Here is a 23,314-nt window from a genome sequence, read left to right as displayed (position 1 = left end):
GGCAGGGACTGTTTGTCTTACCTTTTGATACATGCACAGTGTACAGTGCTTATAAAATTTCCAGGGCATTTTACAGATAATGATTATAATAATGTGCACAGCAAGAACACTTTTTTGTCTTCAATTTTGATAATTTTAATTGACTGTGTGGTGGTAAGGGAGACCGATGGCAATGTCTCCCTTCCCCCAACCAACAGATGCTACCATCTTTCTGGCCAGCATTCATTCATATTCTCTCTCTCTCTCTCTCCCTCTCTCTCTCTCTCTCTCTCACACACCCCTTCATATATTGCTGCATGTAAAGATCTATAGATCAGCTTCACTGTGTTCAAATGATTATCCAAGGTAATGAGAAAGTGTACTACTTTAAAAAAAAAGAATTATAACTTGTCAAATGAACAAAATATGTAACATTTCACTCTTTATAAGCATATTACTGTTTGTGTTTAGTGCTCTAAGCAAGTTGCTTAATGTTAAGCTACTAAAACACACATGTTTAAAAACTGATGAATACTGAACCTGTTTTGAAGAATAGTTCCCCTTGCCTACTTATTTATGTTACTTGTTCATCTTAGCTCTCTGCTTCAACTAATAGTAAATGCAGTATGGAAACACTGATGAAATAAATGCCTGATTTATATTTCTTGGTTCCAGAGTTTGCCTGCCTTGGATAACACTAGCTTAGATTGGTAGCTGCCAAGAAGTTTACCACTTCCCTCCTTCAAAATCCTTCAAAAGAACATTGGTGAGATGATGATGATGATTCTGTTCTGGTACATTTTTAAATAATTGCACTTTCTAAAATGCTTATAAATATTGTTTGAACGCCTTGCTTGTTTAGCATTGTAGTCTCAATTTGTGTTTGGGCTTTTTTGTTCCACTCTTTGGTAAAAGTTCCTTGACCAGGAGGAAGAATGAGAAGGATTGCTTATGTAATGTGGCTGTGACCTTTTAGTATTGATGGATCAAATTGAAATTGAGTCTGTGTTCTTTGGCATGTAACTGGTACAAGAAAATGAGCTTTTAGAGACATACTGTGTTTTTTGGAACAACTGATTTGCTTTTTTATTCCATTGTATAATTTTATTAATTTGAAAGATTTATACTTCTGCCTTTCAACCAATTGTCTCTGGGGCAGCTTACATGCAAAATTAAAATAATATAAGTTGCAAGTGCTATCTGTCAGTCCCTCAAAAGTCTCTGAAACTGCTTACAAACATGCTCTCATGAAATTCCATAGTGCTGACAACACACTAAGCCATGATTTGGCCACTAACCCTTTTGCAACTAATGTTTAGTTAACATGTTCCAACCATGGATATCTAGCCACCATGGTTAGGAATAGTTCACATGACACACCAAGCCATAATGTTTAGCTCAAAAGGTCAGTGTATAGTTAATATTTATCTGTTTAGCTATACATAGTTAGCTCATGGAACTAGTAATGCAAAACAAAGCATTTCCTTTTGTCCTTTAGCAATCAGCTTAGCCCAAAGATTTATTAGTGTGTCACATTTGGATCCCATCTTTCTTCCAAGGAATTCCAAGGATATAGGATTGTTTTATTGTTCTCAAGATTTATCTGAAGCTTCACAATTAAGTGAGAATTTGAACCTAGAATTCAAACCCATTATTCTATTTATTTATTTATTTATTTAGTAAGTATTTCTATGCTGCCATTCAGCCAAAAAAGGCTCTCACGGCGGCTTACAAAAGTATTTCTTGACAATCCCTGCCCACAGGCTTACAATCTTAAAGACATGACATGACGCAAAAGGAAAGGGGATTGGGAGGGAGGAGGAGGGAGAAAAGGAAAGTGTTCTATTCTATCACATAGGCCCTCTGTGACATCAGCTAAGTCAATGGCTAACAGGGTAGCTGAGTCAATGGCTAACAGGGTCACATGTGGCTGAGTCCAGTACTACTGTGACAGTGCAGGCATGCTTACCTATTGGTGGCTATAGAGCTGATGGTTGAATTTTGGCTGTTTAGAGCCAAGCATTATTTTAAGTATGCTAGGAAACCCCTTCCCTTCAGTGGTACTGATCAGTGACTGGTCAGTGACTGGTTCAATGGTACTGACTCTGTGGCCGGATCTACACTACTGCTTTAAAGCGCTTTATAACAGTTATAAAGCGCTTTAACTGCTTTAAAGCGCTTTAAAACTGTTATAAAGCACTTTAAAGCAGTAGTGTAGATCCGGCCGGTGACTGGTATAGCAGACTCTGAAGATCCTACCCAGAGGTTCTGGATCTGGAGGATATAAGACATATGCATTTTGTGGTGACCATCCTATGTTAATATGTTTGTTACTGAACACTCTTAAAACGTTCTTCTGGTATTGAGGCAAATGTTGTTGTATATAAATGTTATAGAATAAATGTTATAGAATTTATATAATGTTGTATATAAATGTTATAGAATAAAAAACTCCCACCATCCACAACTATTGACCATGGTGACAGGGGCTGATGGGAGTTGTAGTCCAAAACATCTGGAGGGCAACAGGTTGGGAAGGCTGAACGATATTGCCCTCCAGATGTTTTGGACTACAACTCCCATCAGCCCCTGTCACCATGGTCAATAGTTGTGGATGGTGGGAGTTTTTTATTCTATAACATTTATATACCACCAACTGGCAAATGCCCTTGGGGTGGCTTCCAGTCATAAAGTAATAATATAGCTGATGAAAATATTAACAACTTTAAAGACATTAAAGCACCAGCTTTGAAACTAATAAAAACTATAAATTAAAGATTAAATGCCTGTTGGAAGAAGAAGACCTTAGCCTGTTGTCTAAATGTATGTAATGAAGGCACCAGCCAAATCTCCCTGGAAAGGGCATTCCACAGATGGTTATTATAAAAAAGGCTCTTTCCCTGGCAACCAGCTGCACTATTATGGGCACCGGGACCCAGAGAAAAGCCTCTGAAAATAACCTTAACCTTCGGGCAGATACATATGGGAGAAGGCACTCCTTCAGGCAGCCCCACATATAGTCTATTGTGTTACCAGAACAATAATAACTGTAGTCAGCTATCTCTGTTTATCTGGTGTACCAGTCTTAACTGGTGAAAAGCACTCCCATGTCCCTAATGCCATTTGGGGGGTTCTAGTGACAAAGCTAGGTCACTGAGTAGCCCGAAACAGATTTATTTATTTTTATTATAGCACTTTTATTATAGCCCTTTAGCCAAAAAAAGCTCTCAAGGCAGCCTACAAAAATAATTCATAAGACAGTCCCTGCCCACAGGCTTATAGTCTTAGAAAACATGACACAAAAGGAAGGGGGATTGGGAGGGAGGGGGGAAAGCAAATTTAGGCACTAAATACTTAGTTGTAAACTCATCTAGAAAAGGTTGAACACAGCTTTCCTGAACATATTGCTATCTGAGTTTCCACACTAATGTGTGCGTATGTCCTTGACCACTGTACTCTATATGCAGAACCTTCAGATTCTGAACGTGTTATGTTTCTACATTATGACCTTCCATACATTGGCTAGTGCTGCTGATTTCCTGGCACACATTTGACCTGGGATTATAAAGACAGAAACTTTTTATATCAGTTAAGTGCTAAAAATAGCATAATTGTAGTTTGGACTGTATTTATGGCAGTTTTCAATTACTCGTATGGGATAAGATTTATTTTTATAGTACATAATTTGACTTCCTTAAAAAAAAAAAGCAGTGTTGTACACTTTAACTGGTTGCAAGATGCAATGGCGAATAGATCTTGAACCCAAATAAATTTAGAAAAATGTGCTGCTAGCTTCTATAGCAATCCAGGTGCTGGTTGCCAGTCTCAGTTTTTTAAGCACCAGTGGCAAATGGTTAAGACCGTAAGAAGTGCCATGCTGGATCAGACCAAGGGTCCATCTAATCAAGCACTCTGTTCACACAGTGGCCAACCAGCCGTCAACCATGGACCAACAAGGCAGCACATGGTGCAATAGCACCCTCTCACCCATGTTCCCCAGCAATTGTTGCACACAGGCTTCCTGTCTTGAATACTGGAGATAGCACACAACCCTCAGGGCTAGTAGCCATTGATAGCCTTCACTTCCAAGAATTGATCCAACCCCCTTTTAAAGCCATCCAAATTGATGGCTACCTCCTACATCTTGTGGTAGCGAGTTCCATAATTTAACTATGCGCTGCGTGAAGAAGCCCCGGGATTTTGCCCCGTCTAGCTTTGACCTAAGTGTGGTCGCACCATAGATTTGTATAAGGGCAGTTTTATTCTCAATCCCTTTTCTTACAATGCCTAACATGGAGTTTGCCTTCTTTACAGTGGCCACACACTGGTGGACATTTGTGTCCACCACAATCCCAAAATCTCTTTCTTGTTTGGTCACTGCCAGCTGAGATCCGATTAGGTTGTTTGTATATTTGCAACCCTAACTGTAGTGATAGAAAAAGGCTAGAGTTGTGCATAGCCTGAACTTTTTGCATTAAATGAAAGACTGATATTGGCCATTATGCTCAGTGGAGCGTCACTGTTTCCCTCCAGTTCTGCAGTCCCTGGATAACCTAAGAAATGCCAATATGAACTGCATTAGGGTGTTATTGTAATGCTGTAGCCCAGGGGTTACGTGATATCCATGGATATCAGTATGCCGCTGGATACCTTCCTCGGTGCCCACCATGGTGCCCTACCCCTCCTTCTTAAACACACACACATACACATACACAGACATTTTGCTGTGAAATTGGTTTCTGTTGGAGATGAAAACTGAGTTCAAAGGAATTGTTTTGTGTGTTGTATCTCGGATCCCATCTCTGCCTTGTACTCAAGTATTTTTGGCAGGCTACTTGTCCTTTGCCAGGCCTCCCATGGCAGCCATTTTGTGATGGTGCCCAGGGCAGTTTCTCAAATTACCAAATACACCCACTGCTCCAAAAAGATTGCCTAAGTCCTTTTGGAATGTTGAGGGAGGAACTGCTTTAGAATGAAGGCTTAGTTCTTGGCGCATTAAATTCAGTTGAGGGAGTGGGTGAAGAAAGTTGTTCTGTGAGGGAAGAATCGTAAGCACTGCCTCTGCCTTTCGTGTGTGACTGAAGTAAATTTTCTATCTGTTCCTCTGCTGGTTCATGACTGATGGCCTAGGCCTAGGGTTGCTAGCTAGCCAGAATTCAACATGGAGTGGGAGCGGCATTTATAGTGGAGTGCACTGTATGTACTTTGGGTGCAAATCCATGCGTGCTCTGTTTCTTCTTAGAGCCTTGTCCCTTCTTAATAAGAGGGCGGGATAGCACTGTCCCCTAATAAGAAAGCCATCTAGGTGGATAGCACAATTCCGTAAGGTACGTTTGGCATGACCCTATGCATCTTGGTCAGTCTCCCAGCTAAGGGCAAACTGCACATTACATGCAATTGAGTATAAGTTTCCTTCGATAGGTTTCTTTACATTTTAAAGAAACACATTGGGGGGAATGTATGCACAATTATATCAAGATGGTGATGATGAAGAAGAAAATTAAAACAGCTACGGGGCGGCGCTGTGATTTTGAATAGAGTCCTAGAGTAGTGAAGGCCTCCTTAACTCTTTCCTCTCATTCAGTTTTCCCCGCTCCCCCAATTTATTTTCTCTCCATGGAGGTCCTTGTATCTCTTTCCCTGCAAGAAGAAAAAACTCTCTGTGTGAATTAACTTCAGGGAGAAAATGCAACACAAAGTGAGATGGTTAAGTATTCCCCCCCCCATACTTATGGGTGCTCTACTCATTATTTCAGCCTTCAGGAGCAGTTTTAACAAATGCAGTGATACATAATTAAGACCACAATGTTTCACATGTACACAGAGCAAATGAAGTGCCAAGCTACATGCTTGCAGGGCAAATAGCTTAAACTGAGTGTGCAATGAGCCAAGCCACATCCTGCAGAGGAGTGTGAAAACAGAAAGAAAAAAAAACCCTTCAGGGTCTCTCACCTATCTGACCTTGGGAAAAATAAGTCTTCCTTGACTTTGGATATGGTGATCATCAGACCCGAGAGCAACTAGAAGAAAGGGGGAAATCATAAGCACTGATGTGGATAGGAACTCCAATGTTCCACAACTAAAGTTCCAGAAAGAATATTGATTTTAACTAATTAAGTCATGGTTGAAGCTCTCTAGTGAAAACACAGAATTCCAAAATCTGTGTGCATGAAATGTTTTGCTGGCCAGATGAGCAGAAGGTGTATGTAGAGAGAATGTCACATTTGAAAGTTACTAATAATTACTTTTCTTTCACAAGGCCTTTTTTTAAAAAAGAGCTAAGTTTCTCAAAAGATGAGCAGGAATCCCTAGTGATGCCAGTTAGCAACTTAGGCAGTTTGGGTGTTGTTAGCCACAGTTTCATCAGTCGAGATGTAGCCTACCAGAACTTTGAGCTTGGTGCTGGTTACTCTACCAAAGCTAAAGATGGGGGCATGTGAATAAGTAAAAGAATCACTGATGTTGGCAAGCGATAAAACAGAAAAGAGAAAGAACATTGCATTGCAAAGTATACTTGTTCAAACTGGTTGTAGCATGGCTTGCAGTTTTCAGTGAATGACTAATGTATTTTGTTAGGATTCTTTGCTGGATTGAGTAGAGAATGCAGAAGGGTTTGGTGGGATCTAGACCTCTGACTGTGAGAGCTACATCTAAAGCTGCACTCCAGTGCAGATTTGCTGGGAAGGAAACCTTATTGAATTTCATGGAACTTATTTCTGAGTAAACATAGTTAAAATCTGTCCCAATATTTTTTGAAGAGAAATTTGGCAAAGTTATATAGAAACTCTTGATAGTGAATCAAGATTTTTAAGTGTAGTCATCAGTGCTGCAAGCATTATTATTTTTTTGCCTTGTAAAATTCTGTATGTGTGCATTCACTTTTCCATAATTTGGTCAGTTCAGCTTAGATCCGACCATTGACAGACTGCAAAATGTATAGGTGCTGTGGGTGTATTTCTTCATGAACTGGAGTAGCAGTGTTCACTCATTGTTGTGTAGAAGAATAAATCTCCTGAGATTCTCTCCTCTGAAGGCTTCTTGGGTATAATAGAACCAGAACTTCCTCAGAGTTATTGGTACTGCTAGAAAAAGAGTTCACAATTGGAAGCTGTAGCCTTCTGGCTGTGCCTGTGAGTCATGTGACTGCAGCTTTACCAGGAGTCTAAATTGTCAGTTCACTAGTTGAATCAACCAGTCACTCTGAAGGCACAGACCTTGGGAGCTGGGATCTCCTGTAGCTAGAGGTGCTGTGGGCAAACAAGAACTCCAGGTAAGTATTCGATCTAGTTTCTGCCTTATTTGACTTAATAGATTAGCTTCTTATCTCCAATCAAAATACTTAAAAGTTTAGCAGAAACTCATCTGACTTTTCGTCATAGTCACAGCGTATACAGTTTTTTGTACTCTGGCAAAAAGCAGGAATGCTTACAAAACTGTTTAAAAGGTAACGGCAGGTTTGTTTTTAACATCCCTGATTGATTATACTAGCAATTAGGTTTATCCCTTCTTTCCATATAGATGTAGATCTTTGCCTTAGTAGTCTCCTTTTCAAAATAGTTTCAAGCAGGTCTATTCTTTTTTGTTCTTAAAAAAACCCACCCCGTCTTTTTTTTTAAAAAAAAGTCTGCTTCTTTTGATCTGATAGGGCAAACTAGTTTCAAGAAAATGAACCATAGGACTGTAAATCCATTGCAAATACTTTCTGGCATTAAATAGAGTATCCCAACAGATTTGATTTAGTACAGCGTGTTTAACACTAATTCCTTTCTGACTTGTTTTGGTCTTGCTTCTAGGGAAAAGTACAGTATTTGAAATGTGTAATTAAAATAGAAAGGCAGTGCATCCATAAAACGCGATTTAAACTTGCATAGGTATCTGTTGCCAACTTAGAAGTACTACTGCTCCTTTCAGAGCAAGAAAGTATTACTTATATGTTATGCCAGATCCAGCTTATGTCAGTTATGCCTCAGCCCAGTAAGAGAAGGAATGCTCATGCCAAAGTGAGCTGATTCTCTTATAAGAAATCCCCAACAGATGTGGAACACTTGCTTTTATATGTAGGTCAGGAATGTGTATGTGTTTGGGGAGGGGGAGGGCTGAACTCTGCAGGTTCTCAGCCAAAACTATACAAATTTACAGATGCCTTGAGCAATGAGTGTTCTACTGGTTTCCGTGAGTGTGTCCCCCACCCTACCCTTCGTCCAAATGGGTTATGCTGAAGCTTTTAGACATATAGGAAAGCACTTTTAACTTTTCTAAAAGAGTATTTCTAATGCAAATCTTTCATTTAGAATTTACAAGTTGAAATTACTATATTAGAATAGACAAGTCAGTTTGCAACATGAAGATTTTGACCTGGTAGCTCTGTTAAAACTTGTAACATCTTTTATTATTGGGTATACATCAGCTTATTGTAGGAAATTTGGAGGGATGTAAATATAAAGCTGTAGATGAAATATGACTGTTAAAATTAGCTATGTTTTGAATACAGAAAAGGTTAGCTATGTTTTGAATACAGAAAAGATTATTTTAAAAACTACCCTTTATTGTACTTTAGAAGTTGACTTGAAATCTGAGGTCGTATTGAGTTGAAAAAACTAATTTCTTTAGATTTATTCAGCTCCAGGGTAGTAGGAATAGAACACATTTGCAGTTACACTGGCTTGAGAAATAGTGAACGTCAGGTTTGCATGAGCTCTACTAAGCTATTTACTAGGTGTAGAATACGGGATGGCAAGCAGAACCACAGTAGAGTGTGCTGTTGTGCAAGAATAGAGCTCAAGATTTGGTTTAAAGGGACACCAAAGCTGTTGCTAGAATCAGTATTGCTTGCTGACTCAGTCTAACATACAGTTCAGAATAAAGTTAACTACAGTCCATGATTTGTCCATTCTTTACTTTGTATTCCCTTTTCCCCTGTCTCAATAGATTATAAGTCTGAGAGCATGAGAGACCTGTCATATCTGGAATGTTTATATAGTGCCTCAATTTTTGAGGTGCTTTATAAAAATATTACTAGTGCTGAACAATATGATAATGGTGCACCTGACTTTATATAGAATTAACTCTCCCTCCCACACAGCCACCCTGGGCCAGGTGAACGATCTACACTTCACACTTGATGACTTTTCTATGCAGATACCATATTAGCATAGGAAAAGCAATGGGCACTGTACTTATATGTGACTAATACACATATATCTGTTTTGCTGCATGAATAGAAAAGAAGACATATTTTGATGGAATATCCAGGTTTTGCTGGGGTAGTTAATTGGCAGCAGGCAGGTTGGAAGGCATAGTAAGAACCATAACAGAAGATACAAAGCTGAAAATTAGAGTAGGGAATAGGGAGCTGAGAACCCTAAATGTAAACAAAACAAAATAAACAAAAACTTAAGAGCTTGCAGGTGATGCAGAAAGTAAAAAGAGAGAGAGATGATAAGCAATAGGACACACAAATAGAATTATCCTTCTTCCCTTTTGATAGTTGCATAGAGTTTGTTGGCAAGCCCTTTTTATTGGAAGAGGTCCGTGGGGAATGCCCACTACTGTCTTCTTTATTGATACATTGTAAGCCACTCTGAGAGCCTTTTGGCTGAGATGCGGGATAAAAATACTCTAAATAAATGAAATAAATAAATACTTGGGAAGCAGAACTGTTTATCTATGCCCTGCAGTGTACTCTACTTAACCAGCTAACATTTACTTGGGCTCTCTCCTTGTGTAACTGATTTTCCTCATTATATGTTTTCAGCTAAGGCTGGAGACAATAACTTTTGAGACAAATGAACATAATTTGAGGGCAGCATTACTTCCCATCTTGTGCGGTACACAACTTTTATCCCACTGCCATCATTGCTCAAACAGGATTGCATGCTTTGAAATGATATAAAAACCTGTTTATCAGGCTCAAGCAACCTCCGATAACGGCAGACCAGTTGATTGGAGAAGACCTGCATGGAAACCATATCTAAAGGGTGGGGGGACATGACACACAGATTTGAAGAGGGAGAAGGGTGCACGGATGTGGAGAGCCGAACCTTCCTATGGCTTGCCTCCCTGCAGTCCATCTCTCAGACTCCTTTAATCCCACCCCAGCTGGGCTGTGATACTGGGCCTAGTTGGGAGAAAAGTGCCTGAAGTGAGGAACTTGGGTGAGTTAAGCTATGGAACAGTTCAGCTTCCTTTATTTACATACTCCTTTGCTCTTAAAATTGGACCTCCACTCCGCTTTATCTGTGACTGAGGAGGACCTGTTACAAACATGTCTGCTACTGTCAGTTTTAGCCTTGGGGCAAAAGCAGGATGTGAGTATACAACCATGAGCCCTGGATCCTTCTCCCCAACTGCAGTCAGCTCTCTGAAAAGTTTCTGTCTCTAGCCTAAGTCTAAGTGCTACAGAAAGGCCAAGTAGTTGCAATTTCTCTGTCTTTCTCCTGTCTCTCCCCGTGACTCATGGCCAATTTCTTGTACTCTATGTAGGTTAACTTTTTTTATTTGCAGTTCAAAATAAGGCATTATCAAATTGATCTAGAGTAAATTTGCCATTCAATTCTGTTCAAAATCCTTTGCCCAGGAATTCCTGTAGATACTGTTGTGTAAGTGAGGTTGGTGAACGTCATAAATTTATATTCAGATTAAAAATATGTCTCAAAATATGGAAATAGCGATGTGAACAATGAGGGAATGCAATTGCTTTAGCAGTAGTGTCAACATTTGATGAATGAGGAATTGCATTGCACCCTCCTACCTTTCAAACCCTATATTGGTTGCTATAGAATATAATAGAGTGACAGTTAACAGAAACTAATTGAGTTTGTTTATAGTATTCTACAAGAATCACTACTTTGTTGATTCCCCAAATCTCCTTTTCAACCTTCGTCCTCTACCCCAGCATAGCAATAAATTATCTGAATATTCTATTCGGGAATTCAAATAATCACTACATGTATTTTGGCTGAGCATATAAAGAGGAAAAACCCTGAATGCAAAGCCTGTTTTGAATGTCCTCTGCATGATCCAGCATGTTTATACGACCATTTGCCTTTGACAGTCTTCATTGAGAGACATGCAATGTGCACAAGGTACATTCAGCTGCCCCATAGACTGTGAATTTATACTTAGTACTGTAGGGACCAGTTGACAGTCTTACCCCTGCCACACTGCATACTGTCACTACTGTCTATTTATGGAGCCCTTTCTTCATCTTACAGGGCTTGTCTTGTATGTTGTGGCTTGAACAAGAGGGGAACCAAAAGGTATCGCATAATTAACTTCTTTGAAAATGGCTTTTTAATATATTTTAGTGATGGAGTCTTATCTGTACTTCTCTATACAGCACCATGAACACTGATGGTGCTATATATTAATAATAATAATAATAATAATAATAATAATAATAATAATAACTTGTCCATTTTACTGTAAAAGTTTTTTCTGCTGCTTTTCTATCCCAGAAACTTTCTCAATTGCCCATGAATCAAGATTTATTGTATGCTTTCTGTTATGCTATATTTATTTCTGAAATAAACAAATAGTTATTCTTCTGCCTTCTGAGTATCTTTGTGTTATAAACAGAGCCACATTCTTAATTTGGATTGATTAATCCACAACCAAGCCTCAAAATTGCAAATATATGTTAGGACTGTTTCTCCATCTCCAAACATGCATTGAGATGATGGAGAAAATTCCTTGCTTTTATCACATTTCAAATTACCTTTTATTTAATATAAAAAGTTAAAAAGTGTGTTAGTAACTAATCATTAGTGGAAAGAACATGAACATGGTATAGTAAACTCTGAACACTGGATCTTAAAGTGGGCAGAAGCACTCTAATTGAGGGGCAATTGGCAACCAAAGACTTTGAAATAAGGGATACAATTAAGAATATCAGATTTTATATTGGAAACATGAAGCAATATTTTATGGAAAGCTGTGAGCATTTTTTGTTAGATGGAGTCATCTATGGAAGAACTGAGAAGTAGTATGTGTTTCCCTTTCTCCATAAGGCCCAGTGAGAAACATTTTCTGAAATAATCATGTCTTATAAACAAAAGGAGGAACAAGAGCTGAGTGGAAAATTGCTACAATCAAGGTTCAATTCCTAACATCGTAGTATAAGTTGAAAGAAACTCTTGGCAGGTACTATTGGTCTTGATCTTGTAGCTCCACCAAGCTCATTTAGCACCATCTTTTGCTATGCACCTTCATTAAAGAAGGAACTATGAAGAAATATATAATGTGTTTCTAATCATGAACAGAATGCATGAGCAGCTTCAGCCTGTCCCACATACTTAGAACTAAAGAGGAGGGCTTCCTTTCAGGGCATGTGATAGGGCTTCCATATAGGCCTAAGCCCTGTTACATGACTTCTTAGAAATTAAGCTCTGCTCACACCTACTTTGAGAGCATTCTGTGATTGTGGCTTAGTTTATCATTTTTATTGCAAAGGTTATAGCTTATGGTGGTAACCATGATGAATATGCAGCCCCATGGCTTGTGATGTCTTCTGAACCCAGCTGGGGACGGTTATTTGAAGGTTAAACAATCCTCATATAACCCTAGAACAGACTGTTAATAACCCTTCCCAGCTGGGTTCAGATGGCATGACAAGCCACAGTAACCCCCAGCTGGGTGTTGCGTATTCATAATGGCAGACAGCATGTGCTACAGACCCTCATGCTTAAATTGACCCACGATGGGCTGTTGTGTCATCTGAACCAGGTCATTCTGTGGTTGCAAAATACTATTCACAACAATTGCAGCTGGGAATATGGCACACTAAATGAGACTGGGCTGCTTCTCCTGAACCTTGCATAACTTGGGCTGGAGCTTTGTGGGCAATAATATATTACCATACTGCAGAGTCCTCTTGCGGAGATAAGTTAATCTAAAGTGCTGATAACCTTTTTGATATTTCCTTTAAATATAGATTTTCATTGCTTTGTTCCTCCCCCAGTGTTTCTTATCTTCTGTCTCAGTTCGTCTGTCGCAAATAATTGTTCAATTATTTGTTTTAAATGGAAAGATTAAAATAGATAGCATTGGCACTAGATTAAAGCTTGCACCTGTTCATCTGTATTCACACAGATGTAAGTATCCTTCTTTTCTCTCATGAATCGTGTGTGTATGGTTCTCTTGTTGCGGGACCCATCTTGTGCCCAACAGTGATTTAGTGCTTCCCAGGGGAAGCCCTGAAATGAGGGAAACACTCGTTTCTTGATTGGGGCAGGTCAGCGGAGCTCTATTATGCGAGCTCCCCTGACCTGCCCCATTCCACAAACAAGAGTTTTCACTCGTTTCTGGTTGCCGTGGAAGTGCTAAATCTTCCTTCTGCAAGTAGTGGGTCCCACTTCTAGACAGGAATTGGCAGAAGTGTAAGTGCCCCATTGGACTCCACCCATGAATACCATTTCTGTTAGTCCGAGCTCCAAGAAATGTGAAAGGAAACCTTAGAGTGGATTAAGCAAAGGCATACTCATGCTACAGTGGAAGATCCTGTCTGATGGGGTATGCTCTCTAGTGTATATATATCCTGATGGTTATCCCAGCTGTAGTTGGTATTAATTTGTCTTTACTTACTTTGTAAGGAAGTGGAGAAGATCTAATTGCAAGGCAGAGCTTTAACTCTATCCTGTGTCTGCATTGATCTGTATTAAACTGGATGCTGATATGCTGGAGCTACTTGCCGTGGAATAGTGTCATGGTAGTGCAATTAACTAGATAGTGGTATCACTATGGAAATCATGATGAAAAGCTGTGATTTTACAGAGAGGAAAAAAGCAGTTTGCAGAAATAATGGTTCTAGATAAGAAGTGGAAATCAAATACGTTTCTTTCTATTTTTGTGCAACTGTAATTGGATCTCTTTATTAGCTTATTTGTATCGAGCCTCTAAAACACTTACATGGCTGACTTATTTTAATGGCTAGAGCCAGTCTTGTTTAATGTCAGCATAATGACCTGGAAAGCACAAATTAGTGATGCACATGTTTTTATTCTGAAAATAGATGTGTAGGTTTAAACATCCTCCTACAAACCAGCGTTTTGAGGAAAAGAATTGTGCCTTTAGATTTCAAGGGAACATGTATAGTATTACAACTGGTTAGCCTCAAAATAATCAGTTCTGACCCCTGCATTAAGAGTGCACGGAGAGATGGAGCTCAGTTTGGACATGGCTAGATACGGGGGGTGGAGGGCGACGATCTCGTGATTTTATGATCGCAAGGTCGTCGCCCTCGTCTACACGCAGTGCGCAACATTGCAGCCGCCATTTAGGATTTATTTTTTTAAAAAAGAAAAGGAGCACACAAATGCTCGAGCAAAATTGTAAGTTAAAAAAAGACACCTTGGGCTCCCCCCCACCCAAATGGGCACAGAGCTCTTGGGGAGCTCTGTGCCCAGCTCCTCACGTTACTTGCGAAGAGCCAGGAAAAAAATGTGCCAGCAGACCACACATTCCATGGTCTCGGGATCATCCCAAGACTGTGTAAAAATCGAAATTAATGGGTTGGGCAATATCCCAGGGAAAGGGAGAAATTTATTTATTTAAGGATTTTTATGCCGCCATTCAGCCAAAAAAGGCTCTCACGGCGGCTTACAAAAGTGTTTCTTGACAGTCCCTGCCCGCAGGCTTACAATCTAAAAGACATGACACAAAAGGAAAGGGGATTGGGAGGGAGGAGGAGGAGGGGGGAAAGGAAAGCAAATTCAGGCACTACAATCTTAGTTGTAAAGTTCAGCAGTTACAGTTGGTAGCAGGAGGGAGGGGGCTCTCAGCTGGAGCTGGACCCAGGCACGGTGGAGAGGTTCTTGGCTGCTGCTTCCTCCCTCACTGGTGGCCTCTCCAGAGACAGTTGACAGCAGGAGGGAGGGGGCTCTCAGCTGGAGCTGGACCCAGGCACGGTGGAGAGGGATAACATCAACCCTCCCTGCTCCCAGGATGCCCTGTGCGTCATGTGGATGCACAGGGACGATCCCGGGATGATACCTGGGATATCGCCCCGTCTAGCCATACACTCTGTTACTCAAGCACTACTGAGGTCATTTGTTTGCTTCCAGGCTAGCCTCTTTAGGCATTGGCTGCTGCTGGCTTCCTAGAAGAGGACATTCCTTCAGTACCTAGCCCAGATACCTTATGACATTTACATAGCTATGTCCTGGGTAAGAGCTTGTGCTGTCTAGCTGTTGGATAAAATGTATTTATAATTTAATTCAGAAAGAGGGTATTTCACTCTACCCTGATTGATTAGGGCTTTGTGAGGCAAGTCCAAGCATTGCCTATTTTTGAAAGAGATGGATGCGATCTTAGATGGATACCGCACAGGCCTGGGGCAAACACAAAACTGACATGGAAAGGATTGAGGATGCAGGATGACTGAGGTGAAGCACAGTGATGAAGAGAATGGGAATGGCATGGAGGTTATGAGTTCATGGCCTGAGGCTTTGGGAAAGAGGCAGAAAGCAATAGTCATGGGTGAAGGGGTTGTGTGCAAACACTGAAAAAGCTATTAAGGTCCAACCTCTGATCATTTGACCACTTTGTGAAGTTTTAACTAAATATCATTTGTTCATTCTCAAATTTTTCTCTGCACCTACAAAGGCCTAGAAATGTGCCTTTTCTCTCTTTGGTAAAGAGAAAGATGGCTTTCAGTGATACATCTGATGTACACATCTTGCACTTACACAGTGGATCACAGTGACAGTTTTAACACCACAACCTGCTTTGTAAAATACCAGGCAAGTAATCATTGCAGCAAATTTGAGCAGGTTCTATGGTTTCAGCATCCTTTTTGCCTCTCTTGTTATATGAGTTAGAGAATTCCAGCTTTTCTCAATGGAAGATCTTCATTTTTCAACTTCCTTTAATTTTTGCATATTTGCAAACCTACTACTACCTGAAACTGAAAAGGAATATGCAGGATGTTTCCCAATCACGTTTCTTGAATTAGTAACACATACCTATCAGTGTGTACATATTTTCATCATCATCTAAGTTAGCAAACTAAAAATAGACTGTTACTTTGTACCATACAAATGTTGGAATTAGGGTTGGAATTGAAGGCAGAACGTGTATCTATAACTGTGCCTGTGTGGTTAGCAGGACATAGTATTCCTTATAGCTATGTGGTTTACTTTACTCAGCACCATTTCTAAGTTCTTCATGGAAGATATGGTTACTACTGGACAGTGCCTCTGCCAAGCATGCATCTCTGTTGCATTACATAAATAGTACTGTATTACAAGCCAACAAATTAATAAGTAGAGTTAATCTTCTTTAAAAAAACAAAAACAAATAAACACCAGTATACTTTTTTTAAAAAATCTGGGCACTTGCTGCCTAGTGTGAAGATGAGATCTGAGCATTCATTCATTCATATATGTGTTTCTGGTCAGTTAGCATGGAAAAGTATTCTACAAGTTGATGCACAAGTAAAATAATGCACGGCCACAATTTTGAACTGGGAGCATGACAAAAAAAAAGTCTGTATGTGAGACTGAATGAAATAAGACATATCTGCACTTGTAGAGAAGACCCAGCTTTTGGTGTGTTCTAGGGCTGGAACCCTCAAGTTGGCACTTGCACCCCCTTTACTTTGAGGGAAATGTTTTACCGTATGTGGTGGCTTACCGGTAACTGTGGTTCTTTGAGTACTCATCTGTGCAGTCACACAAACCTCTCTCCTTGCTGTAGGAGCTAGTATTGTCTGTTCTTATGCAATGATTCCGTATATCAACCATTGAATGAGGATTGTTGGACACCTGACTGGGAAGACAGGAGCCACATCCCCTTAAGCATGCAAATTAAGAGTGGGGCGCTCCCCAAATGCTAGCCTTACTCTACAATAAGAGTTGCACAACTTGTGGCTTGGGCCCACATGTCCCCCCCCCCCAGCCTTAAGTGTAGCCCTGAGTGCTTTGAACCCCCCACAACTATGTATTCCCCCCTCGCTGATTTCCTGCTGATTGTACTTTTTCCGGTGAGGAAAGGGCAATCTATATGAGGATCTTTGGGGAAGGGGAGCAGTTTGTATCAGGATCACTGGGAGATGGGGTTGAGAGATGGCTCTCCACTCCCTTTCCCAGAGATCCTCATAGAGATAGCTCTTTTTCCACCACTGCTACCAGCAAAGAGGGAACGATCTGTATCAGATTACTGGTGTGAGCATGTGTGTGCACATGTGTGTGGCCCCTGACCTCCGAGCCAGCATCACATGTGGCCCTTGGGACCGAATAGATTCTACAATGTCCCAAAATGAGGCTTGGCACAGAACTCATATATTTTTTCTCAGCTTGTCTTTTTGAATGGCATTCTCTTCTGCTGATGTGGCAGCCTCACTTCAAAGACTCAGAAATATTAGCGAAGTATAACTTCGGCCTGTCATCTATATTTTTCTGCACCAGCCAAGAAACAGTTGTAGTTGGGTTTTGACCTAAATTGGGTAAATACACTTAAGGTGATCTGTCAGATTTGCAGGTTGATCCTATGCACATTTTACTTATGTCCAAGCTCCAGTACATTTCATGAGATTTACTTATAGTAAAGTCCTCATAGGATTGTAGCCTAATTTATATTTTGTTACTTTAACCTTAAGCTCTTCCATAATTTGAGGCAGAAAGCGTGGCTAGATCCTAAAAGGCTGGAAGGCCATGTTGGACTAAGTGAGCCTTTCCCCTTCTGTTTGCATTTTCTCTACTGTAATTCATGGCAGTGGCAGTGATGACCACATTCTTGCTAGTTTTGTTTGGCGGTACAATTTTATATCTTCTGGAGGTAAAACTGAACATTTCTTGATAAGATATTCCTCTACATATTTCTGTAAAAAGTAACAACAACAACAAACTCTGAGGAATACACGACTTTCATCTGAGTTGTAGAGAGACCAAAGTAGAAACAGTAGTCAAGACCATCTAGTTGGCCATCTAGTTGACCCCGCTGTAACGCAGCTGCTTTCAGTTAGGGAACAGAAAAACAGGTTCTGGTTTTCTTTGAGCTGATTCACACTTTTTGCATTCTGGTATAAAAAGCATTGGAGCTTAAGTGCAAAATACACATGCAGCAGCATCCTTAATTGGGAAAGTTGCATGAAGATTTAAGCGGTGAGGTTTCCCCAGAATAAACACAAGTGATTAGAAAAGGAAAGTGTGACTTGGCTCTCGGCCTCACCTTAAAAAAGTGGACCAATATTTCCGCCATAGTTTGGTGTTCTGTTATTACATGTAACTGAAAATGTGCATGTATATGTTGAACATGACTTCTGGGATTTTTGCTTTAGGCCAATAGACATGATTCTCAGAGGTTTATTAGAAAGCACTAGTTATCTACTTGACCTTTAGCATAATAGAAGTCATATCTTATATAATCATTTCAGCATCAAAGGCCTCAAGAGTGCTTTGAAGTAAACATAAAAGTGGCAGGGTCCAGCAGTCCCTCTTGGGAAATGAATTGCATGATCTTCAGTGCTGGAGTGAACTGGCACAGTCCTTGTCAAGTAGCACCCTATAATGTCAATTTTTGATTTGTTGATCATGAAATTCAGCATTCTACAATCCTCTGCAATTCCATCTAGCCACTAAACAAGAGGCCATGAGTATCTGTGTGGGGGAGAGGGGAGTTGAGCAGAGCACACTAATACTGGAAGAATCCAGCAAATAATGCACCAACTTGTAAACTCAGGGTGATGCAAGGTCTAGAGAATAACAGCTAGTGTTGCATAGTAGCTTAGAGAATGTTGTGATTTTGGAAGTTCCCAGTTCTCAAACCTCACCTCAGCCATGAACTTGCAGAGGCAATCTTTGGCAAGCCGTTATCTCTTGCAGCTTTAGCCAGTGCACCTGCAAAATGGACTGGATAATAGTAGCCTACATTAAAGGGGTGTTGTAAAGAAGTCTTTCAAATGTTCCACATATGCAAGGTAAAAAAAACAAGTTGTTCAACAAAGCACAAGCCAACCAGAATAGCGGTCTTTGGTGCAACAAAGTTGTTGTTGTTGTTATTATTTGTTGATTGTAAGTTCCCTTGAACTATCAAGAAAGATGGATATTTATTACATAGATAACAGTTTAGATCCAAACTACTATGCTAGGAATTCAGGATATCGGGCCTTGTGAGTTAAACTTCAGGACACAGAGCCTGCATGTCTAAGTGAATTTAACTTCGTAACAATTTTTTTAAGAGCTTGTACCGGAAAAGGTATTTTAAGCCTTCCCAGAGACTACGAAGTTTGTCAGAAGAGACGGTGGTTACTATGTTTTTATTTTTAGAACTGTTAAACTAGGTATATAAATTCTTACATTTCTGCATATATTTAAAAGAACAATTTTACAATTTTCCTTTTTATGTCACTCATGTCTTCTGATGTGCAGCATATCTGATTTTATTTACCTTTGAGACTGAATTTAGTAACTGTTTCCAGGGCCGGATCTACACTACTGCTTTAAAGCGCTTTATAACAGTTATAAAACGCTTTAACTGCTTTAAAGCGCTATAAAGCAATAGTGTAGATCCGGCCCTGTATAGCATATGTGTGTTTGCACACCACTTTCAAACTCTGTAATCCAAAACTTGGTAGTATTTCAGACTGTGATCATATAGAACAGGTGTAATGTTACCCAGTATGAATACTGATGCTAATATAAAAGTAATAGGCTGCAATCCTATACACTTACCTAGGAGTAAGTCCAGTTGTACTAATTAAAGCTTACTTCTGAGTAGGCATCTCTAGATTTGCACTGTTAGGAAGTTATAATTGGGGCCTGCTTAACAAGATACATATAAAAGGGTGACTAAACAGTTCCCCTCTTTCAGTGTTAAATTTAACACCACACAAACTGACTTGGGATTCTCATAAGCCTATAATTTGAGTATGATGGATAGCAGGAAATAATTTACCTTCAAATTAGGACCGTAAAAGACTGCCTCTTGTAGGAAACAACTGTGTCTGCTGTTTTAAGTTCTAATAGATGGGGAATGACGTCTCTGAAAACTGGATATCTTAGTTTTTTGCCAAAGAAATAAGGGTGCAATCTACACATGTTCAGACAGAAAGAAAAAAAAACCCTACAGCTCCTAGCATTCCCCAGCCAGCCATGTGGAGAGCTGGGAATTGTAGGACTTCTTTCTGTCTAAACATGCACAGGATTGCACCTTTAGTTACCTTTTTTTTTTTTTTTTTTTTGCATTTCTTTACATTTGTGGGTTTCAGTGGTGGTCTTAACACTCCCCAAACAGTAGATTTTTGTAAGTATGATGGCAATCGCTTCCTACTGGAGCCTCTTTCAGTGGCTTGTAATTTTCTATCATGTTGCTAGAAACTGCATTTTGTGGCAACTGTTGAATATTTTACAAATATTATCTTCCAAGGTAGGAAGTGTGTGCCTGACACTGCCCTAGATAAGATGCTTTTACATCATTTTTATGCTGTATGTTTAAGAAGAATGTTTTCTGGAAAACAGATACTATTAGTTCTATTTGTATAGGAAACAAACAGCAACGAGTTTCCCTCATTTTCCTCATTAACTAGATTCTCATATGAAACATCAAATTAACAGCAGGCAAAAAAAGAGGAAATCTGTCTTTCTGAGCCCCTATCACTGTATCTCTCCGAATGATTTATGTCCCATTGGAAACCTACTCTGGACGCTGATATACAAAGTGAATGCCAGAACAGATATTAAATGCATTGCCCCAATTGCCTGTTTTAAAACATGAAAAGCCACTTCTGGAGGGGCAGTTAAGTATATTTCAATTTCCCCAGAGCTCAGGTTGCAATATATTATCTTGAGAAAATTAGTGTATCCTTGGGAGTGGGGGGAACTGTGATTGCTAATGTAATCAGCACGTGGAAGGTGCTTGCATGAGTCTTGCAGGCACATAAATGATGACCAGTACCAACACCCATCTCTCCCCGCCCGCCGCCCCCACTGGCTGCTGACTTTTGGGGGGGAGGGGTTGGGCATATTTTTAGATCTTCATATTTAAGTGAGTACTTGAGTTTTAAAGCTCAAGTGCTCACCATCTTAAGATAGGTTAAGTGGTGGGGGTGAGGAATTGGCCCTCCTCACCAAGGATTCGGCTTTCTCCGATAATGTGTGGTCCTGATACAAATCAATGGAGGACTGTCAGATGTTTTGACAAAAGGTGCTTGAAGTGAGGCATTCATCAAAAGAGGCATGATTGAAAGTGAGTGCTCAGTATTTCTCAAACAAATCAGGTGGCAACACAGACAATTAATATCAGTAAAAGTGTGGGCTGTATTCTGGAGCTGCATAGGCAAATTTGTCTGATGGTTTTCAGTGGAAGGAAGAAAGGAAGAACAAGTGGAGAAAGATGAATGGTAAATAGATTTGAGAAAGTGATTTTAAAATAGGTGACAAGAACTGACATCAAGAGTACAAAACAGCTGCGTCTGAGAAATGTCTTTGGAAAATAGGTTGAGTGAAAAATAAACTATGGAGCTGCTGAAAGACACAAAAGGAAACCATGTTTTCTAAAAGATGCTGTGAAGCTGTTGTAGCTAAGTTTAATATCAACTCATACAAAAGAAACTGCCTTTGCAGTTCAAGAAACTGTACCAGATATTTGTACACTTAAGTAATTCACACTTTGAAACAGTGTTCAATGAATATATGAGCTCTTAGGGCAATAGAAGTGTGAAAATCACCATGATAGTCAGTTACATGCCTGTTGTCAGTCTCTTGAATGGTAACCCAAAAATGGAAAGTGATTTCCCCCCAATGTACTCTAAGAACACAAGGGCTCTGCTGGATTAGACCAAAGGCCCATCTAGCCCAGTATTCTGTTTGCATAGTGGCCAGCTAGATACCTAGGTCTTCCTATAGGTTTTATATTTTCAATTTAGAAACTTTAGTAGCAAGGTGCCATACATGCACACCACCATCTCTAAAATGTTTCCTCTCTTGCATATTCTGTTTGACCAAAATTTCCAGTGAACTCTGTAAGGCTGGTTATATGCTTTGTTCTGGAGCCTGACCCAGATTTCTTAAGAGCAGGGTCAAAGGTGTCAAGTACAGAGATAAAAAAGGGAATGATGTCTGGAAACTGATAGGCCTACTTGGGATTATCAAGCATCTGAGAAATTCATTATGAGTCCTCCCAATTGATAGCAGGACACTTCCTTTTTCTTTGACACCACTTACAAGATCGCCATAGTAAGCAAGTTTCTAGTTCTCAGGATTGTGCAGGTGTATTGAAAATAAGCAATGTCTCTAAAAGGCCCTTGTGCTTACAAGTCTGATGATGATGTAATCTGACCACGTAATCTTCTTTTGTTACACATTTCCCATCCTATTCCTAGTCAAGTTTCCCTACCATTCCAGTGTTCTGTCTGGAAGAATGTGTCAGCATTTTGATTGCATAGCATGCTTGAGTAGATTGGTTTATATTAGTTTGGGTTCTGGTTCCTCAAGAGATCAATTTTCATCCTAAATTTTCAAAGGTGTTGCATGAAACAGTTCTATTTTTAATAGCATCTGTCTGCAAATGGAGTGTTGAACATTAGTCACTGCAGCTTGTATTGGTGCTCGGTATTTTGACTAAGATCAAATGTAAGTCGGTGAGGTTCTGAATTTGCAGCACATCTAAATCTTGAAGCAAAACAACCAAATAATAAATTGCAAGAAAAGGAATGAAAAATAGCTATAGGATTGACATACATATAATAAAACAGGTTGCATAATATCAGGAGGTGATAAGGACCCCAAAATATAGCTTGACTGGCCTTCTCTGTCCCCACACTCTTGTTGCATGGACAGTATGGAGAAGTGTCCTCTCTCCCTTTTCTTTATACTTATTTGTTGGATAATTATTTGCCCAGAGTATCATGCACTTATTTGATTTAACCATTCTGAAATTGTTTTACAAGAAAGGGCAAAGTCAGAGTTCCATAAATACAGATTAAGTGGTAATGTATCTTATACATTGATAAACTTGATAACATGTAATTGGTTTTGAACAGATTATTCCAATGGATGCTACATGTTGCAAATTAGGATTGGCCAAGAAATGCTCATCTTTTTCTGATGAAAAACAAATTTTCGGTTAGGTAGAGAAAGTCAAATGACAACTAGTAAAGAAATGAAAGGGAAGCAAATCTAATATTTTCCTTAGGGTGCTTCACACTGGCAGATGAGTCCTATATATTTTGAACCAATCTAACTGGTGGGGAGCTCCATGTTCTGAAAAAGAAGTATATCCTATTTTTAACAGAATCATTTTAAATGTTGAATGTTGATTCCAGTTAAAAGACCAAAAGAGCTAATTCAGGAAATACCTGTTTCCTGATTATCACATCATAAATGTGTAGGATTGTTACATC

At 39.7% G+C, this 23,314-nt stretch overlaps 1 protein-coding gene across 3 annotated transcripts in view; it reads left to right on the top strand.

Annotated features, from left to right (window-relative positions):
* The first annotated feature begins 654 nt into the window (after positions 1-654).
* The window catches only part of VDR (vitamin D receptor), an 82,222-nt gene continuing 59,562 nt past the window's right edge, over positions 655-23,314 (top strand). The window contains exon 1 of one of the 3 annotated variants that reach the window (XM_063119663.1): positions 655-745. The gene's annotated coding sequence lies outside the window, so the exon portion shown is untranslated. Of the gene's footprint in view, positions 746-7,177; positions 7,250-11,214; positions 11,238-23,314 lie in introns of those variants that run through there. The other 2 variants (XM_063119662.1, XM_063119664.1) reach the window with 2 other exon arrangements.

This window comes from Elgaria multicarinata, chromosome 3, assembly GCF_023053635.1.
Source record: "Elgaria multicarinata webbii isolate HBS135686 ecotype San Diego chromosome 3, rElgMul1.1.pri, whole genome shotgun sequence".
In the NCBI taxonomy this organism is placed as follows: Eukaryota; Metazoa; Chordata; class Lepidosauria; order Squamata; family Anguidae; genus Elgaria; species Elgaria multicarinata.
The sequence above is the reverse complement of the archived record's forward strand: the minus strand, read 5'-3'. Positions and strand labels throughout refer to the sequence as shown.